This window comes from Schistocerca serialis, chromosome 2 (genome assembly GCF_023864345.2).
Source record: "Schistocerca serialis cubense isolate TAMUIC-IGC-003099 chromosome 2, iqSchSeri2.2, whole genome shotgun sequence".
NCBI lineage: Eukaryota > Metazoa > Arthropoda > Insecta > Orthoptera > Acrididae > Schistocerca > Schistocerca serialis.
In genome coordinates this window covers 530201740-530223106 of record NC_064639.1, presented here as the reverse complement: position 1 = coordinate 530223106, position 21367 = coordinate 530201740, and the positions used below count along the sequence as shown (strand labels likewise).

Below are 21367 nucleotides of genomic sequence, written 5' to 3'. Positions count from 1 at the left end.
GGAAACAAGATAAAGAAATATCATCAGATTTCCTTCCAGTTTCACTTCCACCAGCATCCTCTAAAATTTTAGAAAAGATAATATACAGTTGGCTTCTCAACAATCTGACTACAAAAAATATATATATTCTGTAAGTTGCAGTTTGGAGTCCTTAAGCTATTTGGTGTTGGGAAGACTATTTAAACATTCAGCAAGAATGCAGATAATTCATTAGCCAATAACTTACAGGCTACTGACATATTTTGTAGTCATTTGACTGTGTAAATCATAATGCCCTATTAAATAAATTAGAATATTACAGTGTAAGAGAAACGCATAAAATTGTTCAAATCATATCTGTGTCATAGGAAACAAAGGATTTCAATAGGAAAGAGTCCTGTATTCAACTATTAAGCACCATCTAACTGGGAATTCATTATGTGTAGTGTAACACAAGGTTCCATATTAGGACCCTTAGTAAATTGATCAGATGGCAAGTTTTGTTTTGTGCACAAATAATACAAACAGTGCAATAAATAGTAAATCAAGTAGGGCCTACAGTTTTAGAAAGATCAGTTAATGAAATTTTCATGGTCATTAATAAATGGTGCCTTGCTAATCCTTTGTCACTAAACTTTGAAGATCACAGTACAGAATCCCCCCCAAGTACGTTCCTACAATATGATGACAAGCAGATAGAAGAGGTTGACAGTATTAAATTCTTGGGATTGCAGCTTGATAATAAATTTAACCAGAGGATCCTATCACAGAATTATTGAAGTGCCTAAGCAAATCTTTATTTCAAATGCAGATGTCACACGTACAGTAGGTGACATAAAAACAAAAAAAGCTTTTGGGGCAACTAATATCCCTACTAGTTTTCCATGTTCAAAACCATGTATAGTAGAACCCCTCTAATCTGTCACCTTCGGGACCGGGACCATGGTCAGAACGAAAAAAAGGTTGGATTATCCAAAAAATCTAATATTTATTGCAAAAAGTATAAAAAGACATTTAGTACAAAAAATTAAACGATTTAAGAACTAAAAGACGTCTACAGTAATATAAAAGATGTTTTTTACAGTGTTAAACAATACATTAACTAAAAAACGTCTACACACACTATAATATGTATTGGTTTCAAAAGGAAAAAACGACAAACAAATTACAGTACTGTACTGTACTTAATAATGTATTAACGATATATACTGTAAACTAAAAAATGTTTATAGCACTGTATATAAAAAAGAAATTTTTTACAAAGAGATAAACTACTGTATGTATAAACTAAGAAATGATTATATTGTATGCATTGTTTTTACAGTAAAAATGAAAACAAATTACTTGGAAAAAAAGTCAATGATACATTTTTGTTTAGCAGATGTTATTCTAGATTTAGCTGCAGTGTCCCTCCATTTTTTTATCCACAAAATGTCCATTGGAGTTGGATTCTGCTCGACATACTGAAGGGCGAAGTCAAAAGCATTTTTTGCATCATTGTTTGAAATCCAGGTGGGGGTTCGTCTTCGCCATCCGAGTCCTCATTCACAGTTTCCTGGCTAACAGCGGCAACAATCTGGTCGTCACTGAGCTCTTCAAAAGTGTCAGTCTTTGTCACATTCATTGGTCCACTCTTCAACTTCATTGGCAGGGACGTTCGGCTCCAGAGTTTGTAGATCTTTAACAATTTCCAGGGCGTCATTGCTTTGCTCATCTTTGGTATGCTCATTTTCAGTCATAACTTGTGGCCAAAGCTTACACCATGATTTCCGCAGTGTGTCAGGTTTCAGTTCATCCCATGCTGCAGCTATTGTGTAGATAGCATCTTTGATGTTCAGGTATTTCATTGCCTCAAATAAGTTATGACCTCCTTCGGATTTCTCCAAGATTGAGTTGATATACTTTCTGCGATATCGCCTTTTTAACCATTCGATAATGCCCTGATCCGTTGGTTTGATGAGTGAGGTCACATTAGTAGGCAGAAAGAGTGCTTTTATGTCCCCTTTCACCAAATCTTCATCAGATGGGTGTGATGGTGCGTTATCCAACAGCAGTAGAGCACAAACAGGCAGATTATTTGCTTCGTGTCTTTAGGTTGCAGTCCATCAAAACATTTTTGATTGTGGTAATAAACTAGCAAGGAAGTTTATATTTTTAAATGCCCTTGGCTACTTAGGTTTGCCAATGATGAACAAGTGGAGATTGTGGGTACCATCTGAGTTGCTACAAGGAATGACTGTTGTTCTAAGTTTTGTGCCTACCACAGAATCATTTGAAGCTGCAAGCATTTTTGCTGGTAACATTTTTAAGTTCCCGTCGATGTTATACACTTGGCAGGGTAACAGTTTCTTCTATAATTTCTTGAAACTTAACAGAAAACTCCTTTATTTAATAGGGCGTTATGATTTACACAGTCAAATGACTACAAAATATGTCAGTAGCCTGTAAGTTATTGGCAGATAGTTTTTCACCGGAAATAGAAACAAATCGGACACCATGACGGGTTTTCCAACGACCAATCCAGCCTTCACTGGCAGCAAATTTACTTTCAGCTTCCAGTTTTTTGTGCAAGACTATCGCTTTTTCTTGGAGAATTGGCCCAGATATTGGCGTTCCTTTCCTTCTTTCTTGACAAAACTACATACACAATGCATTATCAAGCAGTTCGAGTTTAGGCTTTTTTAATGTTTTGCAATTCTTCAGAGTCTTTTCACCATCAATTGTAACTGTATAGGATTCAATGTCTTTCCGATTCTTCCTCCAATCCTTAATTGTCGTACACCTACATTCAGTTCCTTTGCAAATTTTTGGAGCGATTCTCCTTCGTCTAGTCTTTGTAGCACCACTAATTTTTCATTTAGTGAAAGAGTTACGTGTTTACGTTTGAATCTAGACATGTTGAAAAACAGACAACTGTACACACAATGAATCTACAGTAATAAGTACTGTAGAGAACACGGAATAAAGCAAACAACAACGTTTTTTTAATCCAAACAAAGGATAAAACTGGACAATAACGTAGAGTATAGCAATATGCACAACGATAGACACCGCAACAATGGCCCGACAGGAGTCCAGTCAGTGACAAGTCGGCACAGGCTCGCGAGCCTCAGCATGGTCGAACTAACCAGAGTGATGGACCATCCAAGGTTGGATTAGAGGGGTTCTACTGTACTATGAATTATTTGTGGTGTGAACTCAAGAAAATCATGCAGTACTCTGTTCAAGGAACTAAGGATACTGACTACTGCTTTCCAATATATTTATTACTTAATGAAACTTGTCATAAATAATATATATCTTCTTCAGATTAACAGCTCACTTCATGCAATCGGTTTGAGAAATAAGAAAAATGTTCAAAAAGATTTAAAGTCACTTATTTTGGTCCAGAGAGGTGTGCATTATTCAAGAACACAAATTTTCAATAACCTGCCAGCAGCCACAAAAAGTTGAAATACTAATAAAATTCACTTTAAGAGGAGCTTAAAGGATTTATTGGTGGGTAGCTCCTGCTCCTACTTCCGACAAACTTAATGCGCAATTGTTCTTAGTAAAACCAACTGATGTGCATATATTATGATTAGAACCAAATAATATGAGTGTTACATAAAATCTAGCTTCAGCACAGTAAAGTAATGTGACGGATGTAAACGAGAGAAGTAAACTGATTTTTCTCTTTGATGACACATGGCTGCAATTTCCTAAGAATGATCATATAAACCTCAGTGTATTATGCATTTACATGTTTTCTGACAAGTTTGTTATTACCTTTAAAATATAAACATGTTTAAGACGTTTTACTTATTCCACATCCTTGAGGACCAGTTCGCTTGGAATCTATGGAAAGTTCATTAGCATATCTTTTTCCTTTCTATATATTTATTATGTTTTCCTGTTCAATGACATTTTTTACATCCTTGAGGCTCTCCTCACTATGGATCCATTGATTGAAACGAACATAAAATTTAATATAATCTAAGCAAAAGTGATAGAAACCATAGAAACTTAACCTTTATGCTAAACTGACAACAAACAATCACTATCCACTTAGTGCTACTCATACTTATTCCATCTTAATTGAATTACGTATATTAGTAAGAAAGTCACTACCACAACTTCAGTCTTGCTATCCAGCTGCTGTTTAAAAGTTACGAGTTACTAAATAGTTGCTTGATTGCAATGGTATTTTTTGACACAAATATTTTCCTAGATCTGTAAACACTACATCCTATTTATAGTACATTACTACTTGTCACGCAGCTTTACAGCAAACACTGCTACTTGCTAAGTAGTTAAGAGGACCTTTAAATTTCTCAATCTAGGTATTCAGATAATTGTAGAAAGTGTGGCTAGTGAGACATGTTTTTTTCTTTTTCTTTTGAATTGATAAGGATTTCCAATTTGTAACATTAAGGTGTAAATGTTTTGGGAAGTGAGTGCTTCTGCAAGATGTATGGCTTGCTTATGCTTACTTAACACTTTTTTTACTACTTTAAATGCACAGTTCCAGGGAATAATTCTATATGACAACAAAAGTGAATGTATTGAAAATAAGCCAACACTGCTGTCTATAGGTCATCTCAATGAAAGACACTTCTAAGGGCATAACACACTGATATGCACTTCTTGATTAGTTTCTCTACCAATAAACCCCCACCTCCCACTTTCTTTAAACAAATGAACTCTCATGTATAAAACAACTTCAAATTTCTGATTACTACATGAACAGTAAAAATGTAGTAGGTGATAAATTCTTTTTCCTGCAATATTTTGTGCTGGTTGTCAGTGAGAAAAAGTTTTAGAAGGATTTGAAGTTGTGTGTTAAGTTTCTTGAAAGCCACAAAGTAAAATAAATTGTGGGTCAGCATGTGAGTGGCCAAAAGGAATAGAAGAGCGATTGGGAGGAAGCTGGAAAATCAATGTAGCAAGGTAACAAGACAATGGGCATTGGGGATGTAATTCTGTGTGAAATTACAGAACAGTAGACAGTCAGTGTAATTTCTCAATAACCTTAAAATGACCTTTCATAGTATTACATGAAGCAGCACCTGATCAATTGGTTGGTGATGCACCGGTGTTACGCCAACGTAGCACCGGCGCTACACCACTGCTAATGTTACAATGTGCTGCTGTTCTAAATTTAAGCCTTTCTGTAAGAGAAACTGATTTAAAGAAGTGCCTGGACTTGTATACATCTGTGGTGCATAAGTATTTCCTCACTCCTGGCCTAGACATATCTGTGACATAAGTTTTTTCATGGATGTAGTGTTTTAGCATATGCCACATGATGCACCCTTGTACATCACAAGCATGCAACGAGTTATAAGATTGCTCACTGGAGTGGCATTTGACAGTCATACTTATTCCATTTCACATTGTATGCAGAGAAACATTATCAATACCTAACCTGCTTCCATAAAAAATCTAGATAGAATCAAGAATTAATATGACAGCCCTGCCTTCTTCCCACCAGTTCCAATATTTGCAGTGCATGTATTCAAACACCTCTCATCAAAAAATGCTATCAGCAGTGATCTCAGACTATTCTGTACCACTGTGCAATGATATGCATAAACTGTTCTTGCTACCAACATGATGACATAACTGACCTGTTAAGGTGATGTTATTTTGTATAATGTACAATCTAAATGCACAGGTTTATCCTCATATTGAGTGTTCAACATTGTGGTGATGACTGAAAATGTAATGCTTTCACATATGAAATGGCTTGCATTACACTAAGGAATACAACAGGGATTGGGAGAAAGCTGGCAAATCAACACTGCAAGGCAACAAGACAATGGGCATTGGGGATATTGGTGTAAGGACATTATGTCCAGAGTGATAAGTGAGAAATGTGGTTACAGGAGAAGAACTAAGGATATGTGATGGAGGAAGTGATACGTGCCTTGCATTTGGAAAGGAAGGCTATGGAAGGTGTGTTAGAGGTACTGACTAACAATAGTGGAAGGAGGACCTTTCTGTAGGAGTACTGTAATAACCAACAATGGAAAAACCAGTAGGGGAACTAGTTGAATTGGGAAGCAGGTGAAAGGTGGCTGTTGAAGGAAGATGGGTTTTGCAGTGGATCAAATGTTGACAGATACGATGATTCACGGCCAGTGTATTGGTGTCACAAGGAATATTAGTAAGGTGAGGCTTTACGGTCATGACACCTTCAGTGCAATAGGTCTGATGCTGACCTCATTTGGCAGGGATTTGGAAAAGGATGCTGAGGACAAATTGTAAGTGAGAAATTTCTAGAAGGCTATCAGGGGAGGATGAGTAGATTAGCCAACAGATCATGATTGGAGGGAAGTTGGTATGGTTTGAGACAAAGTTTTATGTCTGCTTATGAATGAATGGCAATGAAATTTCTCATACAAGACCAGAGCAGTTGTTTTTGGTGAACTTAGATTAACTATTGGTTGTATTTCTACAGGCCATCAGATTCAAACACATCAGTCATAAAGCCTCTCAGATATAGTCTATACTTGCACATAAAAACCAAAACACATGAGTAGTAGATGATGACATTAATTTCTCCAGTATTGACTGGGAAAATCACTCATATTTTATTAGTGGTAAGCACAAACAGTCTTATGAAGTAATACAGAACAAATTGTCAGACTTCAAATAATTAATCTGACAGTCGAGAAATGGGATCTATAGTTTAGATTTGATGTCTACAGATAAAACTGCTTTTTTTCAACAGCATCACCACAGAAACTATAATACTACCGCAGGACAAAGGTCATCAAAGGCAGAAACATCACCAGTAAAAATCAGGAGAGCATTTATGCCTGGTAGAACTGATTGATAGTAACTAATCGTATAACAGTACCAAATTTAAATTGTGGAACATGTGATATCAGTAATACATAAAACTTTACTTCAATTTCTCGACCATTACATTTTATTTATATAAATTGACCTGTTTGATTAGCCTTCATGGTCATCTTTATGCCTAATGATAACAGACAGAGGTAAACAATTGGGCGAGGTTAATGGGTTAAAAAACTACATATAATAAAGAATACACAACATACTAGCCTATATTGTAATAATAACTCATAACTTTATTAAATCACTACTTGCCATACTGAATGTTGTACAAACCTTGGACATTAATATAGGATTCCACATCTACATGGTGGGTAACTGACAACCACAAGTACAGATATATCTAACAAATTTCAACAAAGAAAAGCAAAACAATTTGTAAAGCAAGGCTCATGGTATTCAATGATAAAAATTTATAAATGTTTCCCTGAAATTGGTAACAAGAGAATAAAATCATAAAACAATGTATGGATCAAACTTGCTTGTAAGCAAAAATAGTATTGATTTATATGTGCTGTACATAGAGGGTGGATAAAACAAAATTAGCTAGGGAAATATTTATAAGACTGATGCACAATCAACCATTGTTAATGAATGGAAAAACTGCCCATCACATACAATAACTTTGATGCACCAATGTGCTACTCTCACATGTTTGTTTATGCACGCCACACATTTGCTCTTTCCTAACAACTTTGCTGTGTCATTAGGTTTGAGTGAGAGAGAAAGGCAGATGTGTTTAGTGACCAGTTGAATCTAATGCAAAATGGTGCTGACAATAAACAGTATGTGTTCATTGTCAAGTTTTATGTGCACTACAATTTATGGAAAACTTTTGTGGCATTGTTTATGCAAGAGTTTCAACAGTGGAAGTGTTTTGTCAAGACCTCCTGAAAAGTGTGCAATGTAAAACTTAATGATAAAATCGAGTGAAATGGGCTCTGTAGGAAATAAAAACCACGAAATGTTCGAGCACCAGAAAACACTGCTTGAATGAAGGAAAGTCTGGCACAAAGTCCATTGAAATCTCAACACTGTTTATTAATGCAAGTGTGAATTAAGATATCATTGTATCAGAACATTATCAAAAAGGACATGCATCTGTAGTCTTACAAATTTACTGTAGTGCATGAGTCAATGCATCCTGATAAGCTTTCATGTGTTGACTTCTGCCATCAGTTTCTGAGTGAAGTTGAATCACAACTTTTGGATCCTCTGACTTTCATTTCTTCAGATGAGGCCTGGTTCAGCCTGTCAGGGTTTATGTGAAATCACAGAACAGTAGACAGTCAGTGTATATTCTCAAGAACTTCTAATGACCTTTCATAGTGTATTACAGCCGATGCATTAGTACTCATCATATTCAAAGTCACTGGCAATCTGTATTTAGGTCACCTAGAGAAGGGGGGGGGGAGGGGTTTGTCAGCTATTGGCAATGAAGCTTGACCCCATCTCATGTGTTGCTCTCATCCAACAGGAATCATTTGAGTTCTGTGTTCTACTGCGAGAAGCTCAGCCTCCCACCCTGTGATCAAATGGACCCTATAAATTATTCCAATTACATGACACAGCATCCGATCAATTGGTTGTTGATGCACCAGTGTTACACCAATGTAGCACCAGCACTACACCACTGTTAATGTCACAATATGCTGCTGTTCTCAATTCAAGCCTTTCTGTATGAGAAACTGATTTAAATAAGTGCCTGGACTTGTATACACCTGTGGTGCATATGATCACGACTGTAATATTTCCTCACTCCTGGCCTAGACATGTCTGTGTTGTAAGTTTTTTCATAGAAATAGTGTTTTAGCATATGTTATGTGATGCGCCCTTGAACATCACAATCATTCAATGAGTTATACGTGTGCTCACGGGAGTGGCATTTGACAGTCACACTTATTCCATTTCATGCTGTATGCAGAGAAACATTATCAGTACCTAACCTGCTTCTATAAAAAATCTATGTAGAATCAAGAATTAATATGAGAGTCTTGCCTTCTTCCCTCCAGTCCCAATATTTGCAGTGCATATATTCAAACACCTCTCACCAAGAAATGCTGTCAGCAGGGACCCCAGACTATTCTGTACCACAGTGCAATGATGTGCACAAATTGTTCTTGCTATCAACATGATGACATAAATGACCTGTTAAGGTGGTGTTATTCTGTATAATGTACAATCTAAATGCACAGGTTTATCCTCATATTGAGTGTTGAACATTGTGGTGATGACTGAAAACGTAATGCTTTCACACAATGAATGGCATGTATTACACGTTCTGTGCTACTAGACTACACAAAAATACTAACAATCCTGTTGGATGAACATCCAGAACTAAGCATTATACTACAGGTTGAAAATACCACTTCAGTTGCAAAGTTCTTTTATTATCATAACTGGTTTCAGGCCCTCATAAGCCCATCTTTAGGTGGTGCAACTGTGCTGTGGCCCCCGAGCGCTGCGGTGGACATGTACTAGGCACATTTTGCACAGTTGCGACACCTGAGGATGGGCTTATGAGAGCCTGAAACCAGTCGTGATAATAAAAGAAATTTACAACTGAAGCGGTATTTTCAACTTCTAGTACACAAAAATACTTAAGATATATAACAACTGGAGCACCATAGCCCATCCATTTGGACTGCTATGAGTATGGGTATAGATTTTTGTTTTTTACAAAATATGTAGTATGCACTTTTACAGAACACCTCAGAGAATGTTTTTTGAAAAGAATTTTGATGAGTGTTCTGCCAATGCATGGTACACCGTCAGTAAGAATTATGCACACCTGCAGTAGAATACATTGACATTATAGCGCGTGTGTAAAAGCACTGTTGAATTAACACAATTATATTTCGACATCAGAACAGCCATCAAGATACCACAGACACAAGCATCAACATAAACGGGGTACCTAAACTCTTTGTACAGTTATCAATATTCAGCATATACGCTGATGAGCCAAAAAGTTATGACCACTGCCCACCATGAGGTTGTATGCAGCCTGGTGGTGCTGAGGGCACATGATGTGGTAAGAGAACTGTATGAGCAGAACACAGACAAATGTAAAATCATTCTAGTGATGATAAGTGGCACAAAAGCAGAAATCTGCCAACTTAAGCGACTTTGACAAAAGGTGGATCGTTGTGGTCCAATGCCCGGGAGGGAGCGTCTCAGAAACAGCAAAGCTGGTCAGTTATTCACGTGCTTCAAGAAAGTTGAAACTATAAGTAGTAAAATACCCCAAGAAATTAAATATGTAAATAGTAATACAAAAATAAAATTCCAAGTTGTTAAGTAGAGCACGTCAATAATTTGTAGCATGCCCAGCTAAAGTGACAACTGTAGAAGAAACGTTTCTGAACCAATTTATAAATCATGCTGCATTCTATCACTAGGGTGTTTATTTGCAAATATTGGATTTTATTCTTTGTATTGCATACTAGGTTTCGGTAACTTATTTATCCTCATTAGTGATTATTTTAGAACTGATGATAGTAACAAAGCTACCGCCACCTGCTATGCAATATCGAGAATAAAATGAAATAAATACATTAACATTCCACTGAGTAAATGCAACATGATTGTTATTCGTTCAAATGATAAAGAGTTATGGGAGTACAATCACTCTTCTGACCCTCCCAGGGGGAATAGCCTTATAATAGGTACCTTCAGTGGCAAGTGGGAGGGCTTGCGTACTTCGTCGACGTCGTGAGCTGTGTGGGCGAAGGCGTAGCTACTGGGAGGATCACCCAAGCTGGACTGGGCTCAACTGAGGGGCCAGACAAAGTGGCCCCACAACATAGGGCAGGGAGGGCTCTAGAGGGGTCGTGAAGCCACCTTCACTAGAGGAGTTAACCTAACACAAATCCTGGTCCTCCGGCTTGGAGGTTGAGCATGGGGCTAGATATCCCATACTGGCAAAAAAGTGGCAGAGAGAATATTATGGAAATTCAACAGAGGCCTCGGAAACTGGACGGAAAACGTGTTTCATGATCCAGCAAAGGAAACTGTTAAAGGATCTGACAGTAGCAGCGTGGAATGTGCGAACAATACTTCAGCCTGGAAAAATTAAGGGAATAGGAAATGAAATTTTAAAATTTAAATATGAAATCGTCGGGCTACAAGATGACTACGACACGTGGAGAGAACAGCAGAGGATATTCCAAAGAAAATTATGTGAGGCGTGATCCATTCCGCTAGGCGAAAAGGGAGATCTAGAGGATGGATTGACGATGTAATACTGGATCTCACAAGTATGGGAGTACGGGGGTGGAAAAGGGCAGCAAACAATCGAGAAATATGGAGGAAAATCGTCGTCGAATAAGCCAAGACTCACCAAGGGCTGTAGCGCTACTGAAGAAGTACACTACTGGCCATTAAAATTGTTACACCAAGAAGAAATGCAGATGATAAACGGGTATTCATTGGACAAATATATTATACTAGAACTGACATGTGATTATATTTTCACGCAATTTGGGTGCATAGATTCTGATAAATCAGTACCCATAACAACGACCTCTGGCCGTAATAACGGCCTTGATATGCCTGGGCATTGAGTCAAACAGAGCTTGGATGGTGTGTACAGGTACAGCTGCCCATGCAGCTTCAACACGATATCACAGTTCATCAAGAGTAGAGACTGGCGTATTGTGACGAGCCAGTTGCTTGGTCACCATCGACCAGATGTTTTCAATTAGTGAGAGATCTGGAGAATGTGCTGGCCAGGGCAGCAGTCGAACATTTTCTGTATCCAGAAAGGCCCGTACAGGACCTGCAAAATGCGGTCGTGCATTATCCTGCTGAAATGTAGGATTTCGCAGGGATCGAATGAAGGGTACAGCCACGGGTCGTAACACATGTGAAATGTAACGTCCACTGTTCAAAGTGCCGTCAATGCGAACAAGAGGTGACCGAGATGTGTAACCAATGGCACCCCATACCGTCACACCGGGTGACACGCCAGTATGGTGATGACGAATACACGCTTCCAATGTGCGTTCACCGCGCTGTCGCCAAACACGGATGTGACCATCATGATGCAGTAAACAGAACCTGGATTCATCCTAAAAATTGACGTTTTACCATTCGTGCACCAAGGTTTGTCGTTGAGTACACCATCGCAGGCGGTCCTGTCTGTGATGCAGCGTCAAGGGTAACCGCAGCCATGGTCTCCGAGCTGATAGTTCGTGCTGCTGCAAACGTCATCGAACTGTTCGTGCAGATGGTTGTTGTCTTGCAAACGTCTTCATCTGTTGACTCAGGGATCGAGACATGTCTGCACGATCCGTTACAGCCATGCGGATACGATGCCTGTCATCTCGACTGCTAGTGATACGAGCCCGTTGGGATCCAGCACGGCGTTCCGTATTACCCTCCTGGACCCACTGGTTCCATATTCTGCTAACAGTCATTGGATCTCGACCAACACGAGCAGCAGTGTCGCGATACGATAAACCACAATCGCGATAGGCTACAATCCGACCTTTATCAAAGTCGGAAACGTGATGGTACGCATTTCTCCTCCTTATACTAGGCATCACAACAACGTTTCACCAGGCAACGCCGGTCAACTGCTGTTTGTGTATGAGAAATCGGTTGGAAACTTTCCTCATAGCAGCACGTTGTAGGTGTCGCCACCGGCGCCAACCTTGTGTGAATGCTCAGAAAAGGTAATCATTTGCATATCCCAGCATCTTCTACCTGTCGGTTAAATTTCGCGTCTGTAACATGTCATCTTCGTGGTGTAGCAATTTTGACGGCCAGTAGTGTATATCACTCTTTTATAGATAAATGGAAGATAAAATTCTTGGAAACGATTTCATAAAGAGCTCGATAACTTTTTAAAGTGCTCACCTCAATTTGGATGAGGGGCACGGATGTAAAACCAGTTTAAATTTTGTGCAGTGCTGCCAACATACACTCGGGGGTGCAGCTCACGGACTACAGTGGTGTATTTATTCCGTGCCACAGACTGTCATATACTTATATCGTTAAGTTATTGTTTTATTGATAAGTTGCCGGCCGAAGTGGCCGTGCAGTTAAAGGCGCTGCAGTCTGGAACCGCAGGACCGCTACGGTCGCAGGTTCGAATCCTGCCTCGGGCATGGATGTTTGTGATGTCCTTAGGTTAGTTAGGTTTAACTAGTTCTAAGTTCTAGGAGACTAATGACCTCAGCAGTTGAGTCCCATAGTGCTCAGAGCCATTGATAAGTTTTATTGATTCAAGCCATAAATCTTTCCAGATTGTGGGATACAGAACAGACACACACGTAATTACATTCAGCAGATACGTGAATTTAGTGGTGGCAGCAATGAGAAAAGGCACATTATCTAAAGACTTGTATCAACACGATTCGCCCAGACCTAACGGTGGGGTGCGCTCTTAATAATCGAACTATATTATTAGTACTGACTACATTATTATATAAATATTGACTAACCTTATGTTTCTTGCCTCCACTGAAAGTTTGATAATTTCATCTAACTTCTCAAATTCTGCAAATTTCTCTACAAGCTATGATTTAAGATGACTCTTCAATGCAGTGGTCGTGCGCCCTTTTCGAGAAAATACTTTGTCACAGATTTTGCATTTGGCACTCACATCATTAATCTTAACGAAACAGTCCCAAATAAGACTAGTTTTTGGTTTCATTATCGCACTCTTAACTAACGTTACACCACAAAATTGTTGCCTAGGAAACACTGTACAACATGGTAATATTATACAGCAACACAAAGTAGATTGAAGAGAGTGAAAACACTATACTTCCGCGGCGATGGGCAGAGATCACTGCGGAGTAATCCAATAAACAAAATAATCGCTTCGGGCACGTGTAGGCTTGCTACACGCCCTATCCAACGAACTCCCGTCTGCGCAGCTGCCGGCGCGTTGGACCAAGAGCGCGCATCGACAATCTCGCCATAGTTGTAAGTTACGATAAACTTCCGATATAAAAATATGGAACCGGATGCGAAGTGGATGTGAAAAAATATGCGGAACTGCCGCAATTGTGGAAGCGAACGCAGAGGTCTGTCGCATCATTATGTGTAATCGTTGAACAATATGGGGTTGTTCCTCAGATGTTCCATACTATAATCCGTTCATCGTAAGAATAAACCATGGATGTTACCGCTTCTAAAGACTGAGCTGAGGAGATAAAGAAGATCCAAAGAAGAGCGGCGCGTTTCGTCACAGGGTTATTTGGTAACCGTGATAGCGTTCCAGAGATGTTTAACAAACTCAATTGGCAGACTCTGCAAGAGAGGCGCTCTGCATCGCGGTGTAGCTTGCTCGCCAGGTTTCGAGAGGGTGCGTTTCTGGATGAGGTATCGAATATATTGCTTCCCCCAACTTATACCTCCCGAGGAGATCACGAATGTAAAATTAGAGACATTCGAGCGCGCACGGAGGCTTTCAGACAGTCGTTCTAACCGCGAACCATGCGCGACTCGAACAGGAAAGGGAGGTAATGACAGTGGCACGTAAAGTGCCATCCGCCACACACCGTTGGGTGGCTTGCGGAGAATAAATGTAGATGTAGATGTAGATGTACTCTTACATTAATGGGGATTTTCGCTTTGTTATACGCAGTAGGTTGCACTTACTAATTTTGACAGACAACTGCAAGTCATTATACCACGTATTTATTTTCTGCAAATCCGCATTGATTTGTTCACAACTTTCGTGTGATACTACTTTCCTGTAGACTACAGCATCACCGCCAAACAGTCTAATCATCATCATCATCTTGGACAGTTTCCAGCCACTGGCTGGGTCTGTCGGGAACACAAGCCTCTCCATCGTGTTCTGTCTTCCCACCATTTCCCCTCTTCCACCTTCGTCCAGTTCTCTCCTCTTCTCGTCACACATTCCTTCACTCCCTTCACCCATCTATCTCTTGGTCTTCCCCTGGGCCTCTTCCCCTCCAGTTGCAGATCAAACATCCTCTTTGGAATTCTTCCCTCATCCATTCTCTTCATGTGTCCATACCACTGCAGTCTTGATTTTTCTATCCTGTCCTGTACTGGTTCCTCCTTTAGTCTTTCCCTCACATGCACATTTCGCAATCTGTCTCGCCTTGTTACACTCAACCTGCTCCTCTGGAACTTCATTTCACTAGCTTGTATTCTAATGCCGCTGTCAATACCATCAACCAGAACGTTTACGTAAATCGTAAAAAGCAGCGGACCTATTACGCTGCCCTGGGGCACACCTGATGTTACGCTTGTTTCTGTTGAAGACTCCCCATCAGGACGACGTACTGCTCTCTGTCGGTTAGAAAACTTTCTATCCGAACGCATAAGTCATCGGATAGACCGTAAGCGCGCACTTTTTGGAGCAAGTGACAGTGGGGAAATGAGTCGAACGCCTTTCGAAAGTCGAGGAATATGGCATCAACCTGGGAGCCGGTATCTAGAGCCTGTTGTATATCATGCACTAAGAGGGTCAGTTGTGTCTCGCATGACCGCTGTTTCCTAAAACCGTGCTGGTTTCTGCAGATAAGCTTCTTAGAGTCTAGAAAGCTCATTATGTCTGAACACAAAATATGTTCCGTGGTTCTACAACGAATCGATGTCCGTGAAATTGGCTGGTCATTATGTGCATCCGATTCTCTACCCATTTTATAGATTGCTATGACCTGGGCCGTCTTCCACTCCTGTGGAACTTTCCGCTGCTCCAATGGTCTCTGGTAGATGACGGATAAGAATGGTGCTGCATTTGTAGCATAGTCAACATAAAATCTTACGGGGATACCGCCTGGTGCAGGTGCCTGCCTGGCATCTAACGATCTTAACTGCTTTACAATCCCAGATGCACTAAGCACTATGTCAGCCATCGTTGGGTTTGTTCGATAATTGAAAGGGGGAATGGTGCTGCAGTCCTCTACCGTAAACGAGTTTTTGAAAGCTAGGTTTAGAATTTTGGCCTTCTGTTTATCGTCATCCGTTACATTACCCTTACTGTCAGCAAGAGAAGGTATTGAATTATTTGTAGCGATCATAGATTTTACGTACGACCAAAATTTTTTGAGGTTATTTTTAGAATCTGCAGATAAAATATTGCTTTCAAATTCGTTAAAAGAATCTCTCACTGACCTTTTGACACCTGTTTTTATTTCGAATAATTTCTGTTTGTCAGCGGGGCAGTGACTACGTTTAAAACGACTGTGCAAAATTCTCTGCTTTCTCAGCAACTTCCTAATGTATTTACTGAATCAAGGTGGGTCCTTTCCCTCCCCTATATTTTTACCAGGCACATATTTCCTTAGCACATGGTGGACAATACCTTTAATTTCCGACCAAAGATGCTCAATATCTTTGTGTCCCGCGGTGAATGCTTGGAGCTGACTATGAAGATATTCATTAATGACACTTTTATTTGCTTTCCCAAACAAGAAAACTCCACGCTGTTTCTTTGGATTTTTTGCAACTTCCACTGACATAGAAGCCACAACGACATTATGGTCACTAATGTCCGCCCCCGGTAGCTGAGTGGTAAGCGCGACAGAATGTTAATCCTAAGGGTGCCGGCAAGGTAGCTCAGCGTGTTCGATCAGAGGGTTAGCTGCCTTCTGTAATAAAAAAAAAAAAGAAAAAGAAAACTGAGTTAACGGATCAACGACGAACTGAAACGGGTGTCTTGCGACGTCCGTCCCGAGCAGATGCAACGAACTGAAAGGAACAAAATGAGATTTAAAAAAAAGGTCCGGGTTCGATTCCCGGCTAGGTCGGAGATTTTCTCCGCTAAGGGAGTGAGTGTTGTGTTGTCCTAATAATCATCATTTCATCCCCATCGTCGCGCAAATCACCAAAGTAGCGTCAAATCGAAAGACTTGCACTCGGCGAACGGTCTACCCGACGGGAGGCCCTAGTCACACGTCATTTATTTTTTATGGTCGCTAATACCTTCTTCTACATTAACTTCCTCAAAAAGATCAGGTCTGTTTGTCGCCAAGATATCTAATGTGTTCCCATCTCGAGTTGGTTTTGTAACCAACTGCTCACTGTTGTATGTTGAGAGCGCTCCTAGAACGACTTCACAAGGGTCTTTGCTTCAGCCCCCTGTGCTAAACGTGTAATTTTTCCAGTCAATGGACGCTAGATTAAAGTCTCCACCTATGACTAATAGATAATTTGGTTATTTATTTCCTATGTACTCAAGACTTTCCCTGAAAAGTTCTGCGACGTCTGTTGTGGATGCTAGTGGTCTATAAAAACATCCTAATACAATGGTCACTCCTTATTTGATTGACAGGTTTACCCAGACTATTTCACAGCCCGACCCAGTATCGATCTCAACTGCGTTTAAACAGCTTTTAACTGCAATGAACACACCACCTCCTATAGTATCAATCCTATCCTTCCTAAACACTGTCCAATCCGAGTTCAAAATTTCACTGCTATTTATGTCTGGTTTCAACCAGCTTTCGGTACCTAATACATTACTGACATTACTACTGTTTATTTCGGAGAGTAACTCGGGGATCTTGCTACAGACACTTCGACAATTTACTAACACGAGATTTAGCATATTTAAATCCTTTGGAATGACCTGTTTAGGCGAACTAACAATTTATACAGTTGGCACACCCACATCAGTGTCATGAACTGGTAATTTTTCAGGCCAATGGTTTGTTTCCCGTGGGAAGGAAGCTAATCTAAAAAAAACCATGTACACACCACAAGTACTGTGCTACCCATGTAGCTGCTTCCTTTACGTAGTGCACTTCTGATCTATCGAGGGGCCTCCTACAACCTTCCACCCCATAGCGTAAGTCAAGGCATCTACAACCATTTTCGTCACAGAGTCGACGTAGCCTCTGGTTTAGATTCTCCACTCGACTCCAGCCCAGAGGACCCTGGTCCACCCTGGATACGATGCTGCAAAATGGTTCAAATGGCTCTGAGCACTATGCGACTTAACTTGTGAGATCATCAGTCCCCTAGAACGTAGAACTACTTAAACCTAACTAACCTAAGGACATCACACACATCTATGCCCGAAGCAGGATTCGAACCTGCGAAGTTAGCGGTCTCGCGGTTCCAGACTGTAGCGCCTAGAAGCGCTCGGTCACCCCGAGCGGCTACGATGCTGCAAATCATCAGCTTGGCTTCCACTCCTCGAGAGATGGAGGCCGCCTACGCCAATTTAGCCAGCCATCGAAAGGACCCAAGGATTTCCTCGGAACCCCGGCATCGTTGGTGACATGTGCAACAATCTGCAGCTGGCTGCACCCTGCACGCTCGATAGCGGCCGGAAGAGCCTCTTCCACATCTCGGACAAGGGCCCTCGGCAAACACACCGAGTGGACGTTGGACTTCTTCCCCGCTCTAGCTGCTATGTTCCTGAGGGACTCCATGACCCGCCTAACATTGGAGCTCCCAATAACTAACAAACCCCTATCCCCACGTGCCTGTCTGGACGTTGCTGAAGGAGCGGCCACTATCCTGGCAGAAGGTGCATTCTGATCCGGCTCAGTCTCCCCCCTCCCCCCCCCCCCCACTCCCCAAGCATCAAGTGGCACACTGAATCTAATACATTTGTATGATGTGCTCTATGCTGTGAAAATGATTCTCTTTGAGCCTTTTCATGTTTCTACGATGCTTATCTACCTGTGTGGTATAAAACGATGGACATAGTCCAAATAAAAAAGATTTGATTTTTCATTTTTGCCTTAAAAATTAAATTGTTATGTTTTCTTAATTTAAACAACTTTTATGAACAGTCTTTCATAAAACATCGATAATTAAGTATGGAAACAGGAATTTCGCGTCCAGTATGCAATTAGAAACAAGAAGACGTGCATTATTCGTACAAAATGACGAGTTTTATAATTACGAGATGTAGGTATTTCAAATTGAACGAGAAAAAAATGTTATGGGGGACGTGTGAACCAATGTACAAATATCCGCATTTGGTTCACATTGTATTACGCTACCGGCGCGCTACACATTCGAACAGACTATTCCTCGGCATTTTTTTAACCGTGTTTCATGCGCGTACGGAAACAAAAAACAGCCTCAGCCATTTTCATACTGCGCATTAACAACGCGAGAATCACATCACAACGTTGCAGAGGTTGTGACTGTCCATAATTTTTGAAACAAAAACAACGTAGCTAAAGCGTGATTAAGAAAAACGTTGATGGTTGTTAACAGATTTGAATATCATAAAGTTTCATTTAACATAAGATATCTAATATATAAGTAGGACCTAGTTAGAAGAGCGTAACAACACCAGTGTACGTGTGCTATGGCTTCTGACCAATCATAGCGTTTGTTTTTGTTTGAATCAGGTATAGTGTCGTTACCTGTTGATCGTCTTCTCCGGTGTTACTCTAAAGGTCCGATTTACGTGTATGCCGTCTTCACGCAGGCGATGCCAAAAGTAATACCCCTCCCCCTGTCAGTGCTCCATGTACAACACGGATACATGGTAAATGGTACATGGCTGGCATTTGGGGGGGGGGGGGGGGGGGGGGGGGGAGTCGTTAGCATGACCCTCAGCTTCCGATCTCGCAGCAGACTCTGGTCAGCAACTGGTCTCACACTGCCTCCAATTGGGAGTACCCTCCTGTAATGTCTTTATGTGACGATATGTGTAGTTGTTGGCATACTGCTGCCTTAATACACGATTATTGAGAACACAATACATCACATTTTTGTTATTCAGTTTCTCTTTGAGCCTTTTTCTGGCCTTTTTCGTTACGGCCAGCTGTCTTTCTGTTCCTCCTTTTCCTGTTAGGGCATGATTTGTATAATTTAGATAATGTGGCCATCTCCGGGAGTATTCTCTCGCTAAACGGCGACTTGTCATCATGAACTGTTTGTATAACGACGTATCTAAGGAATATAATTCCCCTCTTCTTGTAGAAAGCCATTTTAGAGGTTTTCCATTGACACAGCAAGCAGAGATGCGGCGATTATCCAATGGTTAGCTGATGATCTACACGAGAACTTTATTGTAGTACTTCCCTACTGGTGATTAAAATTTTTACTACCAAAGAATTCACACCAGAAAATTTTTACTACAACAGAACTCACATCAGCTAAGACCACACAGAGTGCCGTGAGATTGACGCGCATTAGTACCTCGACTCTGTGTGTGGATCACTGGTATAAAAAAATACATCATTCCACAATGAGACACAGAATATAGGTGTTGATGTGGATCCAAATTAATGTAGAACACAGTCACCATCGTTGACATACGGTACAGTGATAATATCTGCGGAACATAACAAAACAACGATGATTCCCACTTGAGCTAAATTTTTTTCTTTGAGCACATGTTACATCCTACTTACGGTACCTCGCCTTTCACCAGGTTTTAGAGCAAAGGGTACAGAAAGTGGACAAGGAGAACAATTTTCCATAGTAAGGCCATATTCTTCCACGGTATAAACTTCTGGGTTACCCAGATGAATTATTTTTGACAGCATTACTTTCGTCACCAGCCGCAGCTAAAAATAGAAGGGCTGAATGGTTTCAGTTTACTTTAACTGAACAATAATTTTTACAACAGAAGCAGTGCGCGTTGAAAACCATTGGAGACGAGTTCAGCATGTCGATGTCTGACTGACGACAGTAAGTTTATTATTAGAACAATTTACAGATAATAGATACACAAAGAAAAGATCGGAGGACTTGGTACTGTCTCACCGTGGACACCTGCGACAAGATAATATGAAAGATAATAATTTAAAAAAATGTGTATCGAGGAGCGTGGTGCTCTCAAGTTGTGATCTTCGTCTATCACATGTGACAAAAGCAAGCTGATAAGGAAACTGCAGTACTTCATAAATAGCCATACGAGTAATTTCTTCCACGTTGCGACGTAGAAAGAGGCAACGGTGTTTAAATAATGCTGACTTAAAAGCTAAATCTACGTACATTCTCTGCAAACCGCTGTCAAGTGCATGGCAGAGAGTACGTCCCACAATACCAAGTACCGTTCCATCCGCGTGTGGAGCGCCGGACAAACTACTCATTAAATGTCTCTGAGTATGCTGCACTTAGTCTAATCTTGTCATCACGATCCCTAAGCGAGCGATACCTATGGGGCTGAACGGTATCTCCATATTCTTGACTTAATACCGGTTTCCTAAAAGTTTAAAGGTGACTTTCGTGGGTTGACTGGTGTCTGTCTTCAACCGACTGCCAATTCAGATTTATCACCATTTCCGTGACGCTTTCCAATGAGTCAGACACATATTGAGCCATTCGTGGTGCCCTTCTTTGCATACGTTCGTTGCCTAATGTTTGGTACGAGTCCCACACATTTGAGCAGTATTCTAGGATACGTCGCAATAGTGTACTGTAAGCAGTCTCATCTGTAAATTTACTACTTTTTCCCACTATTTAGCAACAAACTGATGTCAGCCTCCTCCTTCACCCAGTGAGTCTGTGTGTTCTGTCCAATTCACATCCCTGCAAATTTTTACAGGTTATTTGAGGTTATGTTTCCCGTACAGCTTCCTGCGCCAAATAATGGCTTGCGAGACACGGGGAAAGAGCAGGCGTAAATCAAAATTCC

The 21367-nt window shown here is 40.5% G+C and overlaps 1 protein-coding gene across 1 annotated transcript in view; it reads right to left on the bottom strand.

Moving 5' to 3' along the window:
* LOC126457503 (alpha-tocopherol transfer protein-like) overlaps positions 1–21367 on the bottom strand; it is a 177592-nt gene that overhangs the window by 105665 nt on the left and 50560 nt on the right. The gene's annotated exons all lie outside the window — the stretch shown is intronic.